Source organism: Pipistrellus kuhlii, unplaced genomic scaffold, assembly GCF_014108245.1.
Source record: "Pipistrellus kuhlii isolate mPipKuh1 unplaced genomic scaffold, mPipKuh1.p scaffold_m20_p_14, whole genome shotgun sequence".
Classification (NCBI taxonomy): domain Eukaryota; kingdom Metazoa; phylum Chordata; class Mammalia; order Chiroptera; family Vespertilionidae; genus Pipistrellus; species Pipistrellus kuhlii.
The window spans coordinates 29226345-29235845 of record NW_023425449.1 but is presented as its reverse complement, the minus strand read 5'-3'; the positions used below and the strand labels follow the sequence as shown (position 1 = coordinate 29235845).

At 35.6% G+C, this 9501-nt stretch overlaps 1 pseudogene; it reads right to left on the bottom strand.

Moving 5' to 3' along the window:
* Positions 1-8790: 8790 nt before the first annotated feature.
* LOC118718574 lies at positions 8791-9204 on the bottom strand (annotated as a pseudogene).
* Between the last annotated feature and the right edge of the window lie 297 nt (positions 9205-9501).

Below are 9501 nucleotides of genomic sequence, written 5' to 3'. Positions count from 1 at the left end.
CATTTTCTCATTACTCATCTCCACAATGTCCAGCCACCTCCAGCTCCTTGAATGTTAATCTGCCTCTTCATCCTGGCTCTGTTTGAGTTTGCCCTCCTGGTGCCATATCCTTTAAAGTGCCATAGCCTTTGAAGGTACTAAAATCACAAAGCTTCGGGCCCAGCTTTTGTGATTCTCTTCTCTTTGAGGTCACACTCTAAAAGTTGTTGTTTAGTGTATTTTGTCTAATTATTTTAATTGCCCACAGTGGGAAATCCAGTCTGATTTCAGTGACTCAGTCATAGCTACAAGTTACCATAACCAAGCAGGTGGGCTCATAAATAAAAATATTTAAAACATTCTAAGATGAACAACAATACTCAAAATCACTCATGTTTCTCCAATTTTTACATTCCTAAATGACAACCTGGCAGCTGAAGAAAACATTATGAGTACAGTGCAGATTTCAGGATGTTTTCCAGATAAATCATTAGAAATATTAAAAGATAAGGCATTTATATTTAAAAAAGCATACTGGGCCATTATGTTAAAAATAATAAAGCCATGGGAGCTATAATATGTGCAGTAATATCAGGGAGCAATTTACTTATTCTCCAGATAGTGTTAATAATATTTTTACAAACTTTCTCTCATTAGTCAAAATTGTGATAATAGATATATTTAGGATAGAGTTAATTATGAGTTTTTCTCTCCATGATGTAAGAAGGCATCCTGTGGTTACCACACAATTTAAAGCCGGATGGTTGCTTCTGATTAAAAGAAATAAAAGAAGTTTCAAATGCAGAGAAGAATTAATGTTAATGGAGGGAAAAGGATATTGGAAGATTTCCCACATATGTACTTGTGGCTGCCTGCTTATTCAAGTGATTTGGATGAATCAATCAGTTTCTTTAAATGTACCAGCCAATTTAATCTAACATCTGTTTTGACTACCTTTTTATCACTAAAATTTGACTGTGAGCATCCAAGTATAATTTTTTTAACATTATGTAGAAATGGTTAAATGTCTTTTCAACTAGATAGCATATAATCTATTTATCTTTCTTGCTTGCATTCCCCAATCCACTCAATTAATTTAGCCTCTTTGCAAGCATGTGAAGTTTTTCAGGCCATTATTATACAATCAGTAATCCTGCGCAGGAATCTGTGCACCTGTAGCTCACCAGTAGCTCGCTGCTGCCCTCTAGTAACTTTCCACCCGCTTCTTCACCCTCCTGTAGCCCCTCCCCTCCCTCCTTTCCTGCTGCCTCTCCCTCATAGCTTGCTGCTCTATCCACTACTGTAGCTCTTCGCCATCTTCTTGTAGCCAGTAGTTCACTGCAACCCTTCTGTAGCTCTCCACCCACTGCCCCGCCCTCTTTTAGCTCCCTCTACCACCTGCCCCCCCTCGTGGCTTGCTGCCCTACCCCCTCCTGTAGCTCTCTGCCACCTACTTGTAGGTCACTGCCACACCCTTGATGCCACACCTTGCTGATCCGTAATCCAGTCATTACATGGTCAGTTGTTACACTTCATGGCATAACAACCATTTGCATATTACATCTTTATTATAGGATGAAACACCTAACAATGATGAAATAGTTACCAAATTCTCTTCTAAACATCCATTGTTCCATCCTATCTCAATTTAATGACAAAAAAGTAGTTCCTATCCTACCTAATAAGAGTAATATGCAAATTAACCATCACTCCGCTACACCCACAAGCCATGCCCACCAACCACGCCCACCAGCCAATCAGAGCAAGTATGCAAATCAATCCCAACCAAGATGGCTGCAGCCACAGAGAGCAGTTGAGAGGCTTGGGTTTCCCTTGCAATAGAGGAAGCCAAGCTTTCCACACACCCTGGCTAGCCTAGGCCTCTACTCAAGGATACAAAGTTTCAATTGTAGAAGATAAATAAATCCCAGATACCAGGACCTCTGCTTAAGTCACCAGGGGGTGTGGCCAGTCTGCAAACCACCACAGGCCCCTCACTCAGGCTGCCCCATGCCCCACTCTGATCTGGGACACCCTTCAGGACAAACCAGCTGTCCACCCTCCCTGCTCAGGCCCCAGGTCTGCCTCACCTGGGTCATCTACAAAGACAGCACCTGGACAAACTGGCTGTTCAGTTCCTTTGTCCCTTTGTGTTCTTGCCTTTCTTCTATTTCTAATCTCTAAGAGGAGTTTCTTCTCTATACCAGCTCTGCTGTAAATTTAATATATAATATAGGACATTATTTCTTCAGTGATTTTGTATGCTATTATATCTAACGGTTTTGGTCTTAACAACTAGTTTAGCATGTTGCCAGAAATAGAAATGTCATCTTTTTTATTATAACAAATACTTTATACATTTTTTTTAAATGGTGTAATCAGAGATAAATACTCATGGATTGATCACATAGTTGAAGATAAGTATATTTTTTAAATACTGATGATATTCACTGATTCCATGGTTTTCACTTTCCCCATTTCCTCTTCAGAACTAACTTTATCATAAATGCAGTATTTTGATGTCCATAAATGTTTTTCTGCTTTTACACAATATGTGTGTACCCATAAAATATGTAAATTTTATATATTTTTTAAAAACACATAAAAATTTACATAAATGCTGTATTATGTAGCCTTCTTCAACTTTCTCATTTCACTCAGTTATGTTTTAAACATTAATCTCTAGTTGTTTCATTTTCAGAGTTATGTAATATTTATTCTATTGTTCATTCCACAATTTATTTATTCAGTCTCCTGTTCATAGATGCTTAAGCTATTTTCAATTTTTTGCTATTATAAACAGTACCTCCACAATGTTTTTTGTGTGCTCACTATATTAGCTAGGGAAATATATATGAGAGGGAGAGTAGATTAATTATAAGGAATTGTTTCATGTAGCTTTATAGGCTGAGAAGTGCCAAGATCTGTAGTCAGCAAGCTAGAGACCAAGGAGACCAAGGGTGTAGTTGATTAATTTTATGTCTGATCCTAAGCCCTGAAAACCAGGAGAGTCGATGATACATTTGCAGTTTGAAAGGCAGCAGATTAGAACCTCAAGAAGAACCAATGTTTTGATTTGAATCTGAAGACAAGAAAAGACTGATGTCCCAGCTCATGCAATCAGCCAGCCTTTTTATTTTATGCAGGCCTTCAACTGCTTGGATGAGGCCCATCTTCATAAGGGAGGGCAATCAGTTTTATTTACCTTCTAAATGCTAATTTCATACAAAAAAAATCTTCGTATACATACCTAGAATAATGTTTGATCAAATATCTGGTCACCCTGTGGCCCAGTCAAGTTGACACATAAAATTAACCAACACACAGCACTTTGTGATTTTGTTCAAATTTATCCAGTATATACATAAAAGTGAAAGTGCATATGCACATTCAACTCTTTTACATATTGTCAAATTTCTCTCTAACATAATTTCTTCTATTTATATTCCCAGCACTAATTCAGAAATGTACTTGATATTCAGGTTTCACCTTTATAAAGTATTGTTTAAATTTTTTTTTTTTGATTTTCTATTGGGTTGGACATGTATTTTACATTTTAATAAGAATTATCTAAATTCTTTGGAAAGATGTAGCAATTCACAGTTTTAACAGCAGTGCATGATAGAACTGCTTCCATGCATCCTTATGAGCAAATGATACCATCCCTCTTTTTAAGTTTTCCTAAGCTAGTGAGTAAAATGTGGTTTCTCACTGTTAATTTTTTCCACATTTTTACTACTAGAGAGGGTTTACTAGATGAACTACTTTTCTATTGTGAATGACCTGCTCATATATAACAAATAAACATGTATCTAATTTAATGTATTAAACACTAATATTCAAAGAATTCACATTAAATTATTAAGAAGAGGAACCAAACACTGTAGAAAAATTAACTAGCCATATAAATAGGCTAAATTCAGAAAATGAAATGTAAACCCTCCTTAATTTCCATTTGATCATGATGTGTTATCTTTTTGATACATTGCTGAATGTTTTGCTTGATCATTTTTAAACGTATATATTTATATATATTACATATATTATATATTACTACATTTCATTATGATATATAATATATATTATTATATTATAAGATGTAATATTATTGTATTACCTATATGTATAAAAGCCAAGTGACCAGAACAATAGAACAACTGAAATTGCTGGAATGAGCGATCTTATGATGCACATTGTGGTGGCCAACCAGCCTGATCAGGGCCCTCATCTGTCTACCACAACTGCCTGCGGCCCCGTCCCCCTGACCAAACCCCCCCCCCCACATCACCCCATTCACACTGGTCCAGCCCCATCGGCCCCCATTGGGGCTAGCTGGCCAGATCCCACCAGTGCACAAATTTGTGCACTGGGACTCTAGTTATATTATATAATGATTATATATTATCATATATTTGTTTTATATATATACATATACAGTATATACAAAATCATTCTATAATTTATGGATTTTTCAAGTTCATTGGGTTTCTATTTTTTGGTACAGATATTAATTTCAAATATCAAGTTTTGAAATGGAATAAATCTGACAGAATAAAAATAAAATTTTCATGATATTCTGAAATATAATAATGATATATAGTTATGCAGAACTTTGTAACTTTCAATAGATTTTTTGAAAAATTGCCCAAAGAGTTTTTTTTTAAAATGTCTGGATTAGCAAAAAGAATTTGTTTATAGATTTAAGCTAAAAGAAAACTATTCTCTATCATTATTGACTTGCACATTTGCTACTCTCAGAAATTAGCCATTGCATATGTTTTAAATTGTCTTTTATTTAATTATCAAATTTTTAAAAGCATGAATATGTTGGGATATATAGCTATGCCATAGTGAATATTGTGCAGTGTATCTCACTATCACTAATCAAAGATTAAAGCTCATTTCTAGAGGTTAATTATAAATTTTACACCTATAGCTAAGGTGTCAAAATCTGCCTTTTTCAGTCTTAAAAATGAATTTTTCCCCAAGGGTACATTGGTCAGTTTTGTTAATACAAAGACTGCTTTTCTTTTCATATTCTGTCATAGTTGAAGGAAAGACAAAATAGAAGATTAAAAATTAACTTTTAGGTTTCTGAAAACCCATGAAATTATTATTTTATGCTGCTTTATTATAATACAGAAATTTTGATGACAGCCATGGATGAATACATGGGTTCATAGAAAAGATATACAAGGAGTTAAAATCAGTAACAAATCTAAATCTCTCCTCTCTGATTTATGTAATTCTATTTACTTGTGGTAAACAGGTAGGTAACACTAAAAATATAATAAACATATTTAATTTTCTGACAATGTAAAAGTTTTAGAGAAATATAATTCATGAAAGAAGATGGAAATATATTTAAGAAAATAAAAATTTTAAGATTTTAAAGTAGCAATGAATTGTAGATTGTGAAAAATTGACTTATTAATAGAGAAAATAGTAACATTATCTTGATACATTTCCAATCTATTTTGGGGAATATGCCTTTAAAATCATATTAAAATTTATATCTAGTACATTTCAGTACAGAATAGTATTTTCTGAAGGTATTAATATGTTTCTACCTGAGAATGTGTTATTTTTCAGAAAAAAAGAATAATCCTGCAAGATTGTATTTCATAGCTATATCTATGCTTGGTGCCTATTTTCACCTTTGAAAAATAAGTATTTACTAAATAAGGTATAAATTAATATTTTGCTGAGGTAATACTGTATCAATTTATATAATTCACATTAAGGGAATTGTAAATAATTTGTTTTTGTATTTTAAGAAAAAGTTACCAGATTACAGTTATAACTAATTTATTGATGAATATTGAGCTCTAAAATATTCCAGTAAGAATTCTAAGTGGACTGTGTTGAAATAAATCTTTTAAAAATAAGTAACAGAATATGTATGTAGCCCTAGCCATTTTAGCTCAGTGGACAGAGCATTGGCCTGGGGACTGAAGGGTCCTGGGTTTGATTCCAGTCAAAGGCATATGCCCAAGTTACAGGCTCAATCCCCAGTCGAGGGTATGCAAGATGAACAGATGAATTATTCTCTCTTATCATTGCTGTTCCTATCTCTTACTTCCTCTCCCTTCCTCTCTGAAATATAAAGAATGTGTATGTAAAGTATTTGAAAATATTTTAAGTAGAAATTTAGTGTTATGAAAAAAAGCATCTGTGGTATATATTTATTAAAACATAGTGTTTATGAAAATACTGAAACCTGGTATTGATTAAAATACTAGAATAATGTGTAGTATCTTTTTTGAATTATGATATGGATAAGAACTTAAAATTTTTTTCTCATTTTAGTTAATTAAAAAGTAAAATAGTCTACTATTCTTAATTATTAATATTTTATGAATTAAAAACATTTTAGTTAACACAAAAAAATAATAGGAAAAAAATCTCAAACTGAAGGAAACCTGGAAATATACAGACTTCGACCTATGCAAAATTCACTCCTGGCATTTTTTTTACATTTTAAGGAGACCAGTAAGAACTTGGTCAAAAACTGATTCCAGGCCAAGGCCTGACATTTAGCATTAGGGATTTTTCTCTTCTTCTAATATAGCTCTCTGCTAATGGGCCCTATTGAGGCACGTGCACTTGAGAATCTCCAGGGAAGCGCTTCACTACTGCCTCTACTACCAGTGTCCCTCATCAAGGGCTTGGACTCCAGTTGAGTCAAAACTGTTAGTGTTGTTTCCCTTAACTGAGAATCCACTAGGAGCCCACTAAAGGCACAGAGCTGTTGTGCTTCTAGAGGGTATGCAGAGAGGGCTGCTGCAATCGCCTGTGGAGTTGGGCTGTCCCTGCTGAGAGGCCAGATGTGTCAGCCATATGTCAAGGTCAAGGGCCCTGAGTGTTCTGTGCAGAAGAGAAACTCATTCTCCAGCCTTGTGCTGCGCTCCAGAACTGGTCACAAAGTAGTTCTTCTCTGAATCCCAAATCTGAGAGAGAGAGAGAGAGAGAGAGAGAGAGAGAGAGAGAGAGAGAGAGAGAGAGACTCATTTTTGTATATTTTATTTTGCAGAATTTATTTTCCTAGGACTTAGATAAAAATTCTTATATTCTAGACCAGAAGACATATCTGAGTAGCAAAAATAATGTCTATTCTGACAACTGGGGCATTGCTAATTATACTGAGCAATAGTTGCACTCTTTCTATTATGTATCTTATTAAGACCAGTTCTTTTCCAGTTTCTCCCTCAGCATGATTACCTCACCATTTCTCCAGAAATGCATACACACACACACACACACACACACACACACACACACACACACACACTAGTGGTTGGGGGTGTTTTCCCCTCAGCCCAGCCTGCACCCTCTCCAATCGGGGACCACTTGCTGGCAGTCAGACATCCCTTTCATAATCTGATACTGCTGGCTCCTAACTGCTCACCTGCCTGCTCTTGCCTGATCACCCCTAACTGCCTGTGGCCTGATTTTGCTCCCAACTGCCCTACCCTGCTGGTCTGGTGTCCCCCAACTGCCCTCCCCTGCCAGCCTGATTGCCCCTAACTGCCTCTGGCTTAGTTCCCACCATCATGGCTTTGTCCAGAATGTGTCTGTTAGTCTCTGGTTCAAGTTTGACTCTGTAATACTGTAAGTTCATTAGTTGGTCATGGTATCATCCTTGTTTATATTCACTTGATGCCTTTAAAAAAAAAACCATCATTGCCTTTTTTTAAGGCAATCAAAAATTGATAAGGGAGGAACTGCCACATTTCTTTAGGAGATACACATGGATTAAAATTCCAGTCCTTTCTTGGCTAATAGCAGTAAGAAGCACCTTAACCAGTTAGGCTCAGTGGATAGAGCTTCAGCACGTGGACTGAAGAAGGGTTCTGGGGGTGATTCTGGTCAAGGGCATGTACCTTGGTTGTGGGCTCGATCCCCAGTAGGGGACATGCAGGAGGCAGCTAATCAATATTGTTCTCTCATTGATGTTTCTAATTCTCCATCCCTCTCCCTTCCTCTCTGTAAAAATCAATAAAATATATTTAATAAAAATATAATAAAAGCAGTACGAAGCAGCCAACATCAACATTCTGACCTTTTTTTCCTCACTTCAATTAATATGTGGCCTGCCTTTCAAAGTAAAACGCATGCAAATTTGACCAAATGTTTTGCCACCACGTAATAGGCGTCACTGTCTTTCTAGAATGCAACATCTGTGTTCCCAAGGCCTACCACCTGCCTACACTAAGGCTTAGAACTCCATTTCACAACAAAATTCTGAATTAATTAGGATTACGTTCAGTTGTGTCAGAAAACCCATAATAATAGTGGGGTTTAAAAGATAAAAGTGTATTTCTCTCTCCTGTGGAAGTTTCCGTAGGCTGCCTGTGTATGCAGGCTTCACACTCATCCAGGGCCCAGGCTTCTTTGTGTTGCTGCTCAACCTTTTAAAGGTGCTGCATCCACTTCCAGGACCAAGATAGATAGCTCTTCCCAGCCAAATGCACTCCATACTGTAGGAAAGGGAGATAAAGAATGGTTGTTAGACTTTTTGTGGTGATCGTGTTGTAAGGTACATCAATCACTGTGCTTTACACTGGAAACTAATATAACATTGTATGCTAACTATACTTTAATAAAGAAAAAAAAAAAAGAAACAAAGATATTTCCTGGAAATTGCTCACGCATAAAAATAAAAAAATAAAAGAAATAAAATTTTAGTCCTTTAAATCCTTCAATGTTTCCTTAGCAAAGGTCTCAGTGTGGCCACTTATTTTCTTTTCTTCTTTCCTTTTCTTCTTATTCTTGGTTTATTAATATGTTCATGAAAAATTTGCGCAATCACTATAAATAAAGCCACTGAAGAATCTTTACTCCTTCTTTTTTGCCAGCACCAACATTGGCCTTTTGCGGTCCCTCCTGAACTTCTTCATTCTGTTCTTGCATTCCTTTCTCTATTTTCTTGAAGTCTTCTTATTATATAAGCCATGTCTTGCAAGTCTATGATTGGGTTCATTTTTTTTTTTTCATAATCCAAGATAAATCATGCCAAAGCCAGTTGTTTTGCCACCACCAAAAATGGTTTCTGAATCCAAACACAAAAATAGCATCTGGTATGGTGTTATACATTTTGGCTATTTTTTCCAAAATTTCTGTCTTAGGTTCTGTTGTCTTCCCAGGGTAAAGGATATCGATGACCATTTGTTTCCGTTGAAGTAGTATGATGGTCATGAACTTCCTGGTCTGGATTGTTACCGTGTCATTTGTGATAAAGGTTGATCTTCAATTTTTTTAGTTTTCATTACATTTATGGTTATTTTTTAAATTGAATTTATTGGGGTGACATTGTTTAATAAAATTATGTAGGTTTCAGGTATATCATTTTTAAAATATATTATCTGTATATTGTTTTGTGTGTTGGCCATTTTTAATTAACCTATCCTCTCACAGAGTTCTCACATATTTTCATTTTATCACCTTATGCAATTGGCTTGTATGTGTCACTTTTCCCCTTACCACATCAAGCCACATGCTACCAGGAAACATCTGAGTTAC